Source organism: Bufo gargarizans, chromosome 9 (assembly GCF_014858855.1).
Source record: "Bufo gargarizans isolate SCDJY-AF-19 chromosome 9, ASM1485885v1, whole genome shotgun sequence".
NCBI lineage: Eukaryota > Metazoa > Chordata > Amphibia > Anura > Bufonidae > Bufo > Bufo gargarizans.
This window is the reverse complement of record NC_058088.1, coordinates 183,930,737-183,947,633: the sequence shown is the minus strand read 5'-3', so window position 1 is coordinate 183,947,633 and position 16,897 is coordinate 183,930,737. Positions and strand designations below refer to the sequence as shown.

Sequence of the window (16,897 nt, the reverse complement as noted above, 5' to 3'; positions counted from 1 at the left end):
TTCACCAAACGTTTAAGTGATCGCTGATCATGATCATGATGGATTTTTTTCCTGCCACATTTCTTCCTTGAATATGATGGGTCCCCGCTATCCTTCCAGTTTTTAATAATGCGTTGGACAGTTCTTAACCCAATTTGAGTAGTTTTTGCAATCTCCTTAGATGTTTTCTCTGCTTGATGCCTGCCAATGATTTGACCCTTCTCAGACTAACATCTTTTCCACGACCACGAGATGTGTCTTTCGACATGAATGTTTAACCGCCTCCGGACCGCCTAACGGAGGATCGCGGCAGAGTCACGCAGCGATGAGCCTGCCCGCGCATATTTTTTTTGATCACTGCACAATCACTTTACAAGCGCTGCGGCGATAAAAAAAATCAGCACCTCCCGTCCTAGAGGCCACCCAGCTTTTGACCGGCTCCACAAAATTCGGCCCCTCATAGACCACTTCAACCAGAAATTTGTATACCCCTGAGCAAAACATCTGCGTAGACGAGTCCCTAATACATTTTACCGGGCGCCTTGGCTTCAAACAATACATCCCAAGCAAGCGCGCCCGGTATGGGGTCAAATTGTATAAGCTCTGTGAAAGGGCCACAGGCTATACCCACAAATTTCAGATCTATGAGGGAAAAGATCAGACCCTGGAGCCGGTCGGTTGCCCTGACTACCTGGGGAGCAGTGGGAAGACCGTCTGGGACTTGGTGTCACCCTTATTTGGCAAGGGGTACCATCTTTATGTGGACAATTTCTACACAAGTGTGGCCCTCTTCAGGCATTTGTTTCTAGAACAGATTGGTTGCTGTGGCACCGCGCAAACTAGTCGCGCGGGCTTCCCCCAACGGCTCATTACCACCCGTCTTGCAAGGGGGGAGATGGCTGCCTTGTGTAACGAAGAACTGCTCGCGGTGAAATGGCGAGACAAGCGTGACGTTTACATGCTCTACTCCATTCACGCAGACACGACAATCCAAATTGAGCGAGCAACCAGAGTCATTGAAAAGCCCCTCTCGGTCCACGACTATAATTTGCTCATGGGAGGGGTGGACTTCAATGACCAGATGTTGTCTCCGTATTTAGTTTCCCGCAGAACCAGACGCTGGTATAAGAAGGTGTCTGTATATTTAATTCAATTGGCTCTGTATAATAGTTTTGTTCTCTACAGTAAGGCTGGGAGAACAGGATCCTTCCTCAAATTTCAGGAAGAGATCATCGAGAACCTCCTGTACCCAGGAGGTTCCTTGGCCCCATCCACCAGTGTAGTTAGCCGTCTACATGAGCGACATTTCCCCAGTGTCGTTCCTGGTACCTCAACCCAACCGTCACCCCGAAAAAGATGTTGTGTCTGTAGCAGGAGTGGAATAAGGCGTGACACCCGCTATTTCTGTCCTGACTGCCCTGACCACCCTGCCCTATGCTTTGGAGAGTGTTTCCGGAAGTACCACACACAGGTACACTTAGCATAGGGATCACATCTCACAGGACAGGCACACAGGGCTATTAGGGCCCATTCACACACAGCTGCTGCAAACCTCTCCTTTCACCTGGGACAAAGTGCATAATGCACTTCGCCACATCTTTGGGCGATTTGCGCTTTGCACATTGTCCCATGGGGAAGGAGAGGTTTGTCCTATAAAGGTAAAAAAACAAAACAAAAAAAAAACACCAGTAAGCAAAAAGGTTAACGTTCAGTTTCAAAAGTTAAATAAAGTTTATATGTTCTGTTCTAAAGTTATTATAAAGTTAATAAAATTTATTGCGTTGCGGCCTGGTTTTTTCTTTTTTTTTTTTTACCTTCCAGGTGGACCAACCAATCGACTAGCTGAAGCACTGATGTGCATTCCGACAGAAGCATTGCGCTGCTGTCAGATTACACACAAGTCGGTGTATGCGGCGCTGCAAGACGAGATTTCTCCTCTGCAGTAAAAGATACGTTTGCCGAGGCATATGAGCTGAGGAGGTGGCGGTGTTCATATGCTTTGACAAACACTTTGTATATATATAAAAAAATAAAAATCCCGGCAATGATTTATTCATTCACATCGATTGATGTGAATGGAGAAATCGTGTTTGCCAGGGCATACGAGCTAAGTGGGTATGGATGTTGGGCGGAGCTCCTATGTCCTGGCAGACGCCTTTCCCCTCCTCTATTTTTTTTGGCATAGATTTTTTAATCCACATTGATCGATGCGAATGAAGAAATCTGTGCCGTTCACTTTTTCTTTCAGTCCAGAGGCTGAACGAAAAAAAAAATAATCTCATTACCCGTATGCTCGATATAAGGAGAATAGCAGAAACTCCTAATGCTGGCCATACATGTAATGATTGCGGAGACCCTCAAATGCCAGGGCAGTACAAACACCCCACAAATAACCAAATTTTGGAAAGAAGACACCCCAATGTATTCGCTGAGGGGCATATTGAGTCCATGAAAGATTGAAATTTTGGTCTCAAGTTAGCGGAAAGGAGATTTTGTGAGAAAAAACAAAAAATAATCAATTTCCGCTAACTTGTGCCAAATATTTTTTTTTTCTATGAACTCGGCATGCCTCTCATTGAATACCTTGGGGTGTCTTCTTTCCAAAATGGGGTCACATGTGGGGTATTTATACTGCCCTGGCTTTTTAGGGGCCCTAAAGCATGAGAAGAAGTCTGGGATCCAAATGTCCAAAAATGCCCTCCTAAAAGGAATTTGGGCCCATTTGCGCCCCTAGGCTGCAAAAAAGTGTCACACATGTGGTATCGCCGTACTCAGGAGAAGTTGGGGAATGTGTTTTGGGGTGTCATTTTACATATACCCATGCTGGGTGAGAGAAATATCTTGGTCAAATGCCAACTTTGTATAAAAAAAATGCGAAAAGTTGACATTTGCTGAAATATTTCTCTCACCCAGCATGGGTATATGTAAAATGACACCCCAAAACACATTCCCCAACTTCTCCTGAGTACGGAGATACCACATGTGTGACACTTTTTTGCAGCCTAGGGGCGCAAAGGGGCCCACATTCCAAAGAGCACCTTTCGGATTTCACAGGCCATTTTTTTACAGATTTTGATTTCAAACTACTTCTCACGCACCTGGGCCCCTAAAATGCCAGGGCAGTATAACTACCCCACAAGTGACCCCATTTTGGAAAGAAGACACCCCAAGGTATTCCGTGAGGGGCATGGCAAGTTCCTAGAAATTTTTGTCACAAGTTAGCGGAAAATGATGATTATTATTTTTTCATTTTTTTCTTACAAACTCTCAAATTCCACTAACTTGTGACAAAAAATAAAAACTTCGATGAACTCACTATGTCCATCATGAAATACCTTGGGGTGTCTTTCTTCCAAAATGGGGTCACTTGTGGGGTAGTTATACTGCCCTGGCATTTTAGGGGCCCAAATGCATGAGAAGTAGTTTGAAATCAAAATCTGTAAAAAATGGCCTGTGAAATCAGAAAGGTGCTCTTTGGAATGTGGGCCCATTTGCCCACCTAGGCTGCAAAAAAGTGTTACACATGTGGTATCGCCGTACTCAGGAGAAGTTGGGAAATGTGTTTTGGGGTGTCATTTTACATATGGCCCACATTCCAAAGAGCACCTTTCTGATTTCACAGGCTATTTTTTAAAGATTTTGATTTCAAACTACTTCTCACGCATTTGGGCCCCTAAAATGCCAGGGCAGTATAACGACCCCACAAGTGACCCCATTTTGGAAAGAAGACACCCCAAGGTATTTCATGATGGGCATAGTGAGTTCATGGAAGTTTTTATTTTTTGTCACAAGTTAGTGGAATATGAGACTTTGTAAGGAAAAAAATAATAAATCATAATTTTCCGCTAACTTGTGACAAAAAATAAAAAGTTCTATGAACTCACTATGCCCATCAGCGAATACCTTACGGTGTCTACTTTCCGAAATGGGGTCATTTGTGGGGGTTTTCTACTGTCTGGGCATTGTCGAACCTCAGGAAACATGACAGGTGCTCAGAAAGTCAGAGCTGCTTCAAAAACATTTTTTTTTAATCAAAGACATGTAGAACACTAAATTTAGCGAAAAATGTATATATGGATGTCGTTTTTTTTTGCAACATTTTACAACTGAAAGTGAAAAATGTCATTGTTTTGCAAAAAAATCGTTAAATTTTGATTAATAACAAAAAAAGTAAAAATGTCAGCAGCAATGAAATACCACCAAATGAAAGCTCTATTAGTGAGAAGAAAAGGAGGTAAAATTCATTTGGGTGGTAAGTTGTATGACCGAGCAATAAACGGTGAAAGTAGTGTAGTGCAGAAGTGTAAAAAGTAGCCTGGTCATTAAGGGTGTTTCAGCTAGGGGGGCTGAGGTGGTTAATTCCTGTGGAATACTTAAAGGGCTAATAACATTTCTAAAAACTGTTTTTATAGTTTGAGGCTGTAGTTTTCTAAAATGGGGTAATTTATGGGTGGTTTCTATTATGTCAGCTCCTCAAAGTGACTTTAGAACTTAACTGGCCCTTAAAAAAGTGGATTTTGGAAATTTTCGTGAAAGTTTCAGAAATTGCTTCTAAAATTCTAAACCTTCTAATGTCTTAAACAAAATAAATTACATTACCAAAATGATGCCAACATAAAAGTAGACATATGGTGAACGTATTTTATGAGGTATCACTGTATTAAAAGCAGAGAGATTCAAATTTAGAAAATGGTAAAAAAAAAGACATTTTCAGTAACTTTTTGATTTTTTATAAATAAAAGGTAAAACATATTGACTCAAATTTACCATGATGAACAATGTGTCACGAGAAAACAGTTTCAAAATGGCTGGGATAAAAGCATTCTAAAACTATTGCCACATAAGTGACATGTCCGATTTGCAAAATTAGGCCTGGTCCAGAGGTGGTAAAAAAATAAATAAAAAATGGAATCATATGTACCTCATCTATTTGATCGCGAAGAGGCCACCGCAGCCATCTTGCTCGAAGATCCAGGGCTAAATCTCACTCAGCGCATGGTGACATCGTACCTCACAACGCACAAGATTTTGAATGGGACCTTCAAGCAAGATGGCCGTGGCAGCCACTTCGCAATCAAAGTATGATCTTCTTTTTTTTTTTAACAACATCTCAGGGAAAAATCGATTTGTTACCATGAAGCACAAAAAAAATTCAGCTTCACAGCAAATTTCACGGCGGATCGAATTCCACCTCGTCAGCTTCGATTCACTTAGCACTAGAGATAATGTATTTATGCTGCTATACCCAGGGGCGAATTGTCCATAGACCTTACAGGGAAATTTCCCAGAGGGCCGCCTGAGCCCTCCTTGCGGCGGCCAGTGGAAGAATTGGGGATGTATTTTGTCCTGGTGGCAGTATTTTGTGATGCAATGTGGTACTTGGCTCTGTTGGGTTAGTTTATTACCTATATGGTATTGCTGGCCCTGCTTTCCATCAATTTGGACCCGACTTCAGGACGGGACAACTTTTAATATATTTTCCAGGGCCATTTTAAGTTCCCAGTCCACCCCTGGCTATACTGTTGTATGGAGTATCTAAAGAGGTCCTCACGATAAGTCATCACTATCAGATCAGAGGGGGTTCAACTCTCAGCCACCTTGCCAGTCACCTGTTTGAGGAGGTTGCGGCTCTCCGGTGTGAAGAATGGCCTCCTCACAGCTTTACCAAGCACAGTGCCAATTATCAGATGGCAGCTGTGTTGCTATTATAGCTCAGCCCAATTCATTTGAATGGGACAGATCTACACCTAGACCACGTGACCAAAAAAGTGACACCACAGGCCTTTTTAGAGGCCGCAGAGGGTGCACCGTGGCCTGATCGGCAGACTGTCAGGAGTCGGACCCCTACCAATCAGATATTCATGACCTATCATGAGGATAGGCCATCAATATTAAACACTTGGACAACTCCTTTAACCCCTTAGTGACCAATACGTGTTTTTACTGGAGTCACTAAGGCTGGTTGCCGCTTTTTTACTGCTTTTTCACATGAAAGCCACGGCCCTGCTCTAACAGTCTGGACAGGCAGGAGTGCTGATCCGGGCTGTTTAACACTTTACATGCTGCAGGCAATGGCGCCAGCCACATGTAAAGTGCTGACAGAGGGAGCGGACTCCCTCTGTCTTCCATCGGCACCCCGTAAATGCGATCGCGGGGTGCCGATGTGTGTGAAGGCTGGCTGGGGTCTCATGTAGGCCTCAGACCAGCTTTGAGTAAATTGCATGTCAGAATAGCATTGCCATTAAAATGTAATGCACTATAGGGATAGTGCTTTGCATTTTAAAAGCAATCAAAATACTTCTATTATAGTCCCCTTGTGGGACTATTAAGTGGTAAAAGAAAAAAAAAAGCACATTCATAAAAAAGAATACGCTTTTCAATGAAAAAAAATTGCAAAAATAAATAAATAAATCTCCCCCATATGTTTGGTCTTCCAGCATCCGTAACGACCTAGACTACATAAATACCACGTAAATTATCCCCTACGGTAAAAGCCGTAAAATAATAAAACCATTTATTACAGAATTGCTAATTTCTTAGTTGCCACCATAAAAATTTTTTGAACAATGATCAAAAAGTATTATTTACTCTAAAATGAAACCAATGAAAAATACAAGTCATCCCGCAAAAATCAAGCCCTTACACAACTCTATAGAAACAAAAATAAAAAAAAGTTATGGGTCTTGGGAAGCAGCGATGCTTTTCTATATAGACAGAAAAAAAAAAAAGTTATAGCTTTTGGAACGCGGATATGAAAAAAAAAAAAAAGGAAGAAAAAAGCGTGGTCAGAAAAGCCAAAAACAGGCTGGTCACTAAGGGGTTAAAAAAATACATTTAAGAAGCTGACTGGAGCTGATTAACATGACAACTCACACCCTCTACTATCGGCTCTGTAAACAAGAAATATCAGAAGTTACTGTGAAGCTGTGACTAGCGGTGCAAGTAAGATAACCCCGGGAGCTATGGTGATCTGAATAACTTACCTGCAATAAAGAGACAACTTGGAGAGCGGTCGTCTGAGAAGGTAACAGTCTATGGAATCTATATTATTTTTATACGTACTAATGCATGGGATTTGTTGTTCCTATAGGATATGGTTTTTGCTTTTGTTATAGACTGAACACTTATTCCCTCTACGTCTGCTTCCTTTTAACTAGTTTTTTTTTTTTTTTTTTTTTTTGGCGGTATACAGATATATTTTATTAAATAGCTCAGTAGCAAATACACAAGCATTCAGATCCAGGTGCTGGTTGGAAAAATGTAGAATTTTTTTTTGTGGAACAGCGCCTTTTTAAAAAAAAAAATTCTGTTTATTTGAAAGCAGAATCACAAGAAATATAACACAAAAGTCATGTATCCAGACAACATACATTGTACATGCTTTCCCCCCCACGACCTTCAGGGAAAGCCAGGGAGCCAAACACAGTATCACATGGAACATGAGTACAGCACTTACAAATCTGACTGCATTTTTAGTTTTAACTAAACGAGTAGGTGAAAACAAAAGTAATAGAGAAAAGAAGAAAAAAGGGAAAGAAATGGGAGGGGATAGACAGGGGGGGGGGGGGAGGGAAGGCAGAACTATACTGCCAGGGGTCCCAAGGTATTACCCAGAGATGCTTTAAGATACCACGAGGTATACTGAAATGGTTTGACCAATTCCCTAATCTCTGTCGGACTAAGATGCACCTCAATAAAAGCACGCCATTTATTGAAGAATTTGGAAGCCGAACCTTCCTTGTGTCTAGATGCTTCAATCCTCTCAAACCCCAATAGAGTCCTCAGTTCAGAAACCACCGCTGGAATGTCTGGCATGGCATCCGTGAGCCATCTCTGGAGCAGTACTCTTTTAGCTACAAATAAAACAGAGTGTACTATAATCGGTATCTTAGTCGGGGTCTCTGGACGTATATAATGGAAAATCAGGGTCTGGGATTCTGCAGGCAATTCCACCGACCAGGTAGTCTTGACATACGCAATCACCACAGCCCAAAACGTTACAACCTCAGGACAGGTCCACATGCCATGCCAGAAATCCGTGGCCGCCAATTTGCAATTTGGACAATGCGTGATGCGGTCCGGAAACTGAGGCGTGACTGGGAAGTTAAAACCATAGATCGCTCGATGCATCATTCTAAAAAAAGTTTCACGCCAGGTCTCACTGATCACGCACTGACGTACCTTACTCCAACCTTCCAGGATTTTCACCCCAATCTCATCATCCAAGGTGACAAGCTCCCACTTCCTAAAAAGTGTAGACACTTTGGCTTTCGTGAAATTGCCCGAGAGGGCCCTATACAACCTAGAGAGAGAAACTGTTTGGGGGGAGAAACTAAGAATCTCGTCAAAGGAATTTGAGACCGCCTCCTTTGACAGATCACGCAGTCTACATGAGCAAAAACCCAAAATCTGCATTATTTGCAGGAAATGGGAGTCCGGTAGGGTGAATCTCTCCTTCAATTCCTTTGGAGTCAGCCAGCGCTTTTCCCCCGGGTGCATCAGATGCTCCACCTTGGTCAAACCTCTAGATACCCACAGCTCCGGGGGTCTCAAACTAGTACCTGGCGGAGACTCTGGATGACCCCACAGCGGTAACCATTTTGAGATTGCATGAGGCAAACCCATTGCCTTCCTAATCGCCTTCCAGGCTGCCATCGTATCTCTCAATAAAAGCGAGGATTTAATATCCCCAGGCAACGCGGCCATGTTAGAGTGAAGACACGAAACCAAGTTCCAAGGAGCTACTAAGTTTTGTTCTACTTCCCTATTGGAGAAAAGATCGGTATCGTGTACCCAGTCGGATATGTGGCGCATAAGACATGCTAAATTGTAACCCCGTACATTTGGGAATTTCACCCCTCCTTCTGGTTTCCATAGCATAAGCTTCGAGAGAGAGATACGAGGGCGCCTGCCCGACCACAAAAACGTGGTAAACGCTTTGTTTAGGGCAGTGACGTCAGAGTGTTTCAGTAGGATCGGAAGCGTTTGGAGGGGGTAGAGCAACTTAGAGAAACTCATCATTTTAATAAGCTGACATCTTCCTAGCAGAGATAAGGGCAGGGAATGCCACTTCTGTAGTTCTGATATTATTTTCGCAATAAGGGGAGGGTAATTTAGCGAGTATAGTGACCCTGGGAGCTTCCCTATTTTGATCCCTAAGTAAGTGACATACTTTTTAACCACAGAGAGAGAGAAACCCACGTCTTGCCAAATCTGCGGAGTGTTAGTGGCATGTAACTCCAGAATCTCGCTTTTGGTCGAGTTTATTTTATAGCCCGAGAAAGACCCAAAAAAACTCAGGAACTCCATTAAGGGGCCTAGGTGTCGCTGAGGAGCGTCCATGAAAATCAGAAGATCGTCAGCATACAGGGCTAATTTGACCTCCTTCTTACCAATCGTGATACCAGAGTATAAGTCAGAGTCCTCTAAAAATCTAGCCAGTGGTTCGATGGCTAGGTCAAAGAGGAGGGGGGAAAGCGGACAACCCTGTCTAGTCCCTCTCTGAAGAGGAAAGATCTGAGACAGGAAACCACCCGTATGGATGCGCGCCGCTGGGCTGGAATAAAGACCCTTCAGAAAAGTGCGAATATCCCCGAAAATCCTGAATTTATTGAGCACCACCCCCAGCCAGTCCCACCGCAAGGAGTCAAAGGCTTTTTCCGCATCCAAAGCCAACAAAATAGGGGCCGAGGCTGGCTGAGGGCGGCGCCGCACCCAATCCAAAGTCGCCAATACCTTCCTGATATTGGCCACCCCCGACCTCCCTTTAATGAAACCTACCTGGGAGGGACCTACCAGGGCAGGCATTAGTAAGCTCAGCCTGTCGGCCAAAATTTTCGTCAAGATCTTTAAATCCTGGTTAATAAGTGAGATTGGGCGGTACGAGCCTGGATCTAGTGGGTCCTTGTTAGGTTTAAGTATCAATTTGATGTGGGCAACATTTACATGGGCAGGAAAGCTACCTGTGTGTAGTAAGTGATTGAAATATTCCGTTAACGTGGGGGCAAGATTGTCTTGAAGCACTTTATAGAATTCCCCTGAGAATCCATCAGGGCCTGGCGCCTTTCCATTATGCAAGGAGCGTATTATGCGGAGTACTTCCTCATCAGTTATTTCAGCATTTAGAGAACCCAAGTGTTCCTCAGTCAGGGACGGCAGTTTGACCCCAGATAGAAAGCGCACACCCTTCTCCGGGTCCTCTGGAGTGTCCTTGTAGAGACGCTCATAGTATGTCCCCAGCAAATCATTTATCAATTTAGGATTGGTTTGGACCACTCCCCCCTCCCCCCTCAGAGCCGTTATGACCGTAGGAGCTCTCCTACCCCGAGCTAGGTTAGCCAGCATTTTGCCTGACTTATTGCCAAATCTGAACAGATCCGTCCCTTTTGTCCACCCATACCTCGAAGGTGTTCCTAGCTGCTATCCAAGCCTCCTTGTGCTGAGCGGTAGCCACCCTGAGGAATTGAGTATACGCCTGCCTAAGGGCCGCGCTAGCCTCTTGATATTGTTTTGCCACCACCTTGCGCAAATTACTAACATAACTGAGAATTCGACCTCTCAGGACCGCTTTAGCAGTCTCCCAATGGTTCGAAACATCTGATGCACCCCGAGGATTGTCACCCTGAAACTCCCACCACCAACCTTGTAGCGTATCTTTAAAGTTGTCATCTTTGGCCAGAAAAGAGGGAAAGCGCCACAGAAAATCAGTTCCTCTAGGGTAAGAATCCTGCATAGAAATGGAGACAGGTGAGTGATCAGAAATAAGCAGGTCATGAATTTCAGCGGATACCACCCTAGATGACATATGCAAGGGAAGGAAGAGGTAGTCAATACGAGACCATGCATTGTGGGCATGCGAAAAATTTGTGTATTCCCTGTCATCAGGATGCAGAGAGCGCCAAGTATCATACAACCCTGTAGAGGTTAGAAGGGGAGGTATAACCTTGTCAGAGAGCCTTTGCATTCCACCCGACCCCCCATCCCTCTTCCGGTCTTCCACAACAGATGCGACTGAATTAAAATCACCACCCACAATTTTATTGTGAGTTCCATCTACAAGCAATCTGTTTTCCAGAAGAGCGTAAAAGGGGGCGTTATTGTCATTTGGGGCATACACATTATGAATACTATAAGATATCCCTCCAATCTCAACTAAAAGCCTATGCCACCTGCCCTCACTGTCATGAGATTCTGAAAGCATTTTCCCTGAGAAATTTCTATGCAGTAATGTGAGTACTCCAGCTTTGCGTTCTCTGGCCGAGGATCCATATACAGAACCTACCCAGAACTTTTTCATACGAAAAAAATCTTTGTCCTCCAGGTGCGTCTCTTGCAGGAGAACCACGTCAGGCTGAAGACGCTTCAGGTGGCGCAAAATTTTGGACCGTTTCTGTGGGGAGCGTAACCCCTTGACATTCCAGGAGATGATTTTCATTTCAGCTCTGGTGTGCCCGGATCCCCGGACAGAGAAAGCCAAGGGAGAAGGGAAGAGGGAAGGAGAGAGGAGGAAGGGAGAGAGGAAAAACAAAAAGCAAAACCAATAGAAATACAACAATAACCCTGCCTAGGTGTGTGGCAGCAAATAATATCCTGCTAAGCAGGTTACGACTAGATGGTATCAGTCGTCACTTAATCTAGTTATAGACTTTCCTTTTTTCCACCATGGCAGAGCCCCTGCATACCTAGCCTAAACAATGGCAAACTGTACGACTGACCAAAAGAAGGCCCTGACATGACGCATGGAGCAGAAAACACATATCCATGAGCTAGGAAAAATGAGCAGCATTAACAGATACCACCCCTCAGGAATAAGTCCCGAACAAAAAGCAACTTGAGGAGTATCAGCGCGCCCTTCTGGAGGGCCTATCCAGGTCAGATTGCGAGCGGTCATTCCCTCGGCGAACAGCTGGTCCCAATGAGTCCTTCAGATTAGGCCGCTGAGGAGATAAGGGGACATCTCGCGGCTCGGAATCCACAATTTCATCCAAGGCCCCCTCTGCTTCAGAAGGGGATCTAAAGGTAATAGTTTCGCCGCGCGCTCTGTGGATCTTTAGAACCGCAGGGAAAAGAAGTTGAAACCTGATGTCCCTTTGGTAAAGTGCAGTACAGACTGGGCTGAAGGCCTTGCGCTTCTTCGCCACCTCAGCCGAAAAGTCCTCAAATAATAAGATTCTGTGACCTCTGATAGTTATCTGGTGCCTTCTCCTGCGAAAACTGCAAAGTAGGGCCACCTTGTCATTGAAGTCCAGCAATTTAAAAATTACTTGACGAGGCCGTCCATCCCCCCCTCGTGGAGATTCCTTATTAGAGAGCTTAGTAGCGCCCCTATCCGGGCCAATCCTGTGGGCCCGCTCCACCCGACAGAAAAACTTTAAGCCCAGGGCCTCCGGCAAGTCCTTTTCACATATATCCAAAAGGTCTGGTTGCGTTACGGACTCAGGCAGCCCCACCAACCTCAGATTGTTGCGGCGGGACCTATTTTCCAGGTCATCCACTTTAAATCTCAAATAATCCAGGGACTGCTGTTGGGATTTTAACATGGATTCAGCGTCCCCTGCTTGCTGCTGCAAAGAACGCAGCTCTTTCTCCAGGGCCCCCACTTGCATGCTGGTTTGATTGACCTCCTCCCTCAAGGAGTTAAAAGAGGCCAGTATTGTCGTTTCCAGCGTTTTCTGGATATCCGGCATGATCCGCATTGCCACTTCAATGGCTAGCTGTTTATAGTCTAAAGGGACCGAGCCACCTAGGGGGGACCCCTCACCCTGAGAACTCTGGGAGCCCTCCTCCCGAAAAATCAGTGGCTGAGAGTCCGCCATTTTTGCCGCGCTCTGTGAGGCTGCCATCTGCGCACCTGTAAACTTCTGCCCGCTCCGGAGAAGATATCTGTCCATCAGTTCCTCGGTCCACGAAAGCGGTGCCAGTCGGACGTCTCCTAGGGCCGAAGATCAGTGCCCTGCGCTGCAAAATGAAAGCGGTGGTCGGCGGTAAGCAGGAGCTCCGTGCACTGCGTCCTCACATGGCGGCGCCGGAAGCGGAAGTCCTTAACTAGTTTTTTGAGTGATTACAGTATCATTGCTTTCTACGCTAAAGACCATGTGGGTGCCATCATATAAGATTAGAATAGGAATAAGCCATATTCCTAAATTACAGCAATAAGACGATCTTGGGATGGATAAGGCATAGTATGGCTCCAAAAGTGTACAAGTTGTGCCCGACTGGGCTGTACCTGAGCTTTTAAAAAAATGGTACAAACCATTTTTTTTATTATGCTCCTGCAATAGATTTCATTCTGAAAAAGAAGAAAATCCAGCTCTCTCCGGTGAAAAAATGAAAAACTTTAATCCAGCAAGTTTAAAATCCATACAGGTGTACAAATAGCAGTCAACGCGTTTCAGACCTCAGAGAAATATGGGTCCTTCCTCATGACAAACGTGTTTATGAAATGGGAGCTCCCTCTTAAGTAGCACATACTAACCCCAGGCTGATAGGTATCACCTGGGAGGTGGAGACCCAAGGGGGCGTTCCCATGCACATGACACAGAAGAAAACCCTTTTTAATCAAGGGCAAACACCAGCAAAAAGGGGAAAAAAAAGGAAAAAAAGGAAAAGAACCTTACATACAGGTAAATTAAATCACGATGGCTACTTTCACACCTGCGTTCGGAGCGGATCCGTCTGGTATCTGCACAGACGGATCCGCACCTATAATTCAAACGCTTAGATGCGTTCAGAACGGATTCGCCCGCATCACCATGAACAAAAAAATTAATAAAAAAAAATTCTCTTTTTTCTCCCTTCTCCACGGCAACGCAAACGGATCCGTCCCGACCCCACACCGAAAGTCAATGGGGGACGGATCCGTCCGAAAACCGAGACATAAAGTGTCAAATTCAAACGGATCCGTCCCCACCGACCTCCACTGCAAGTCCGGACGGATCCGCCTGCCTCCGCACAGCCAGGCGGACACCCGAACGCTGCAAGCAGCGCTCAGGTGTCCGCCCGCTGAGCGGAGCGGAGGACAGACGGAGCCATAACGATGCACTCTGAGCGGATCCGCATCCACCCAGAATGCATCAGGGCTGGACGGATCCGTTCGGGGCCGCTTGCGAGAGCCTTTAAACGGAACTCACAAGCGTAGCCCCGAACGCCAGTGTGAAAGCAGCCTAAAACAGTGATCATGTATAAAAATACAAATACAAAGAGAGCAAAAATACTAATGGCAAAGAATGTGTGTAAGAAAAAAGACGGCACGATCCCACATTAGTACTGTAAAATGAGATCATGGCGTCTATTCAACCCACAGGGCTGGCGAGATTCTAACTGGAAGATCCAGAAGACCTCCCTGTTAAGGAGTTTCCTCCTGTGATCTCCCCCCCCTAGGCGGCAAAAAAACACTTTCTATGCCCTTAACCTGTAGGTGGGATACATCACCAGCATGTACCACTGCAAAATGCAGGCTGACCGCAGAGACATTCCGGTCCTTATAATCAGGCACATCGGAAATGTGTCTGCGGATCCGATTTTTTAAAGGAGTGGTGGTGCAGCCCACATACAACAAGGAACACAGTGTACATGTAATAAGATACACCACATGCTTGGTATTACAATTAATATAGGACTGAATATTGTATACCCTTTCGTTGTTCATGGACTTAAACGTTTTCTCAGTAGTCATGAGTTGGCAACAGATGCATTTTTTGTGACCACACTTAAAATTCCCTTTATGCTGTAACCAGATGGCTTGTGGTTTTTTGGACACTGAAAAAAAGCTGGGACTAATGATATTACCCAGGGTGGGTGCTTTCCTGGCTACACATTTAATTCCGTTAGACACAATATCAGACCATTCGTTATCAAAATGGAGTACATTCAGATATTTCTTCATAATTTTACATATGGCAGAGAACTCTTGGCTGTATTGTGTAACGAAATGAGTTGCTTGCTGACAGTGAGTGGAGTTCACTAGTGGTCTGCGTGCCTGGGACTGTTCCGGAAAAATCAATGACTGTCTGTTGATTTGTGAAACCATTTTTTTAGCATGTTGTATATCCTGCTGTAAATAGTCCCTGCGTAACAGTCTATTAGTAATATTAGAGGCTTCTATCTCAAAAGCTCTCTGATCGGAACAGTTACGACGGGCACGTATAAGTTCCCCCCTAGGAATGCTATGGATAGTATGGGAGGGATGGCATGACTTGGCCAGAAGTATGGTATTACCTGCTAGTTGTTTGCGGTGAGTTAGTGTATTAACTACACTGGTGGAGGGGTCCCCCCTCAGGCACAGATCCAGAAATTGTATCTCAGTTCGGTGAGTATGAAAAACTAATTGTATGTCATCCACCTTGGAATTAAAATATTTTATAAGCTCTGGTATGGACGTCACATCACCAGACCACACCAACCATCAGCAGGTCATCAATGTAACGTCCATACCAGAGTAGGTGGTCCAGGAGTGGGAGGGCGTCGATGAGGAGAAAGTGTCCCTACCACCATGCCATAAATATATTAGCTATGGAGGGAGAGAACTTAGCCCCCATCGACACCCCCGACACCTGAAGATAAAAATTCTCACCAAACAAAAAATAATTGTGCCTGAGGAGGAAATCCACCACGTGGACAACATATTCCCTCAAAGTCTGGGTGTAGTCACTGTAGTATTCAAAAAACCACCTCAGCGCAATGATGGCCAAATTGTGGGGAATATTAGTGTATAGGGATGTAATATCCGCTGTTATCCACGAGTAGTTATCCTTCCACTTGAATTCAGCAAAGGCTTGTAGCACCGCCCTAGTGTCCTTAAGAAACCCTGGAATGTGTGGTATCAGGGGCTGTAATAGGGAGTCCACCCACTCAGAAAATCGCTCAGAATATGAGCCGATACCAGCCACAATGGGTCTGAGGGGTGGGGGGAATACATCCTTGTGGACTTTAGGCAAAGCATGAAAAATAGGTGCTATAGGATGTTCCACAAAGATGTATTCCCTCTCCCTAACACTAAGACAGCCACATGATACCCCACAGTCCAGGAGTTTCTTCATTTCTGATTGAAAATTCCTCAATGGGTCATAGGGCAAACGAACATAAACATTAGTATCATCCAGCATAGTGGTGACAAGGGATCCATACAGGCCCTTATCCAATACAACTACTGACCCCCCCTAATCTGCCTCCTTAATGATGATATCCTCCCTTGCTCCTAGATCACGCAAGGCAATTTTTTCCACTGCGGTCATGTTGGAATAACTCTGTGTCCTCGAAGTATCATGCAAAAGACATAATTCTTTTTCAACCAATTCCTGGTATTTGTCTAAGGCAATTGAACGAGATTGAATAGGGTAAAAATCCCTATTATGTGTTTTAAAGGACACAGAGGTATTAACATGACCCCCCTCATCCCTAGTACCAGTTTGAAGAAAATTACAATGGACAAGTTCAGCAAAGCTCATAGTATTGCCATATAATACTGGCGTAACATTAACATTAACAGACTTACTACTAGACATATCAGTGCATGCTGTAGATAAAGGCCTGCTGTCATGTCCATGATTAATGGCAGGGTTCATTGGGGGCTGCTGGGGAGAAAAAGCGGCGTTACCATGGTTCCTACCAGAGTCTCGTGTGGTCTGCTGTAAGGAGGGAACAGTGTTGCTATGGACGATATCCGAGTCCCATGGAGCTAACTGCAAAGAGAGGGTGGCGCCGTCATGACCACAGTCGGGGTCACGTGGGGCCCGTTGCAGGGAGGAAGCAACATCGTCCTGACGGATATCAAAGTCCTGTGAAGCTTGTGGTGAAGAGGAAACAACACTGCCAAGTGCATCACCCAGAGGTTCCCCCCGGAAATGTTTCCTCAACGTTAGGTTCCGGGCGAACCTATTAACATCGAGGATCGTTCGGTACAAGTTGAAATGATGCGTGG

At 44.8% G+C, this 16,897-nt stretch overlaps 1 protein-coding gene across 1 annotated transcript in view; it reads left to right on the top strand.

Annotated features, from left to right (window-relative positions):
- The first annotated feature begins 6,777 nt into the window (after window positions 1-6,777).
- The window catches only part of LOC122919365 (glycosyltransferase family 92 protein F13G3.3-like), a 77,571-nt gene continuing 67,451 nt past the window's right edge, over window positions 6,778-16,897 (top strand). Inside the window, 1 exon segment of the mRNA XM_044268345.1 lies at window positions 6,778-7,003. The gene's annotated coding sequence lies outside the window, so the exon portion shown is untranslated.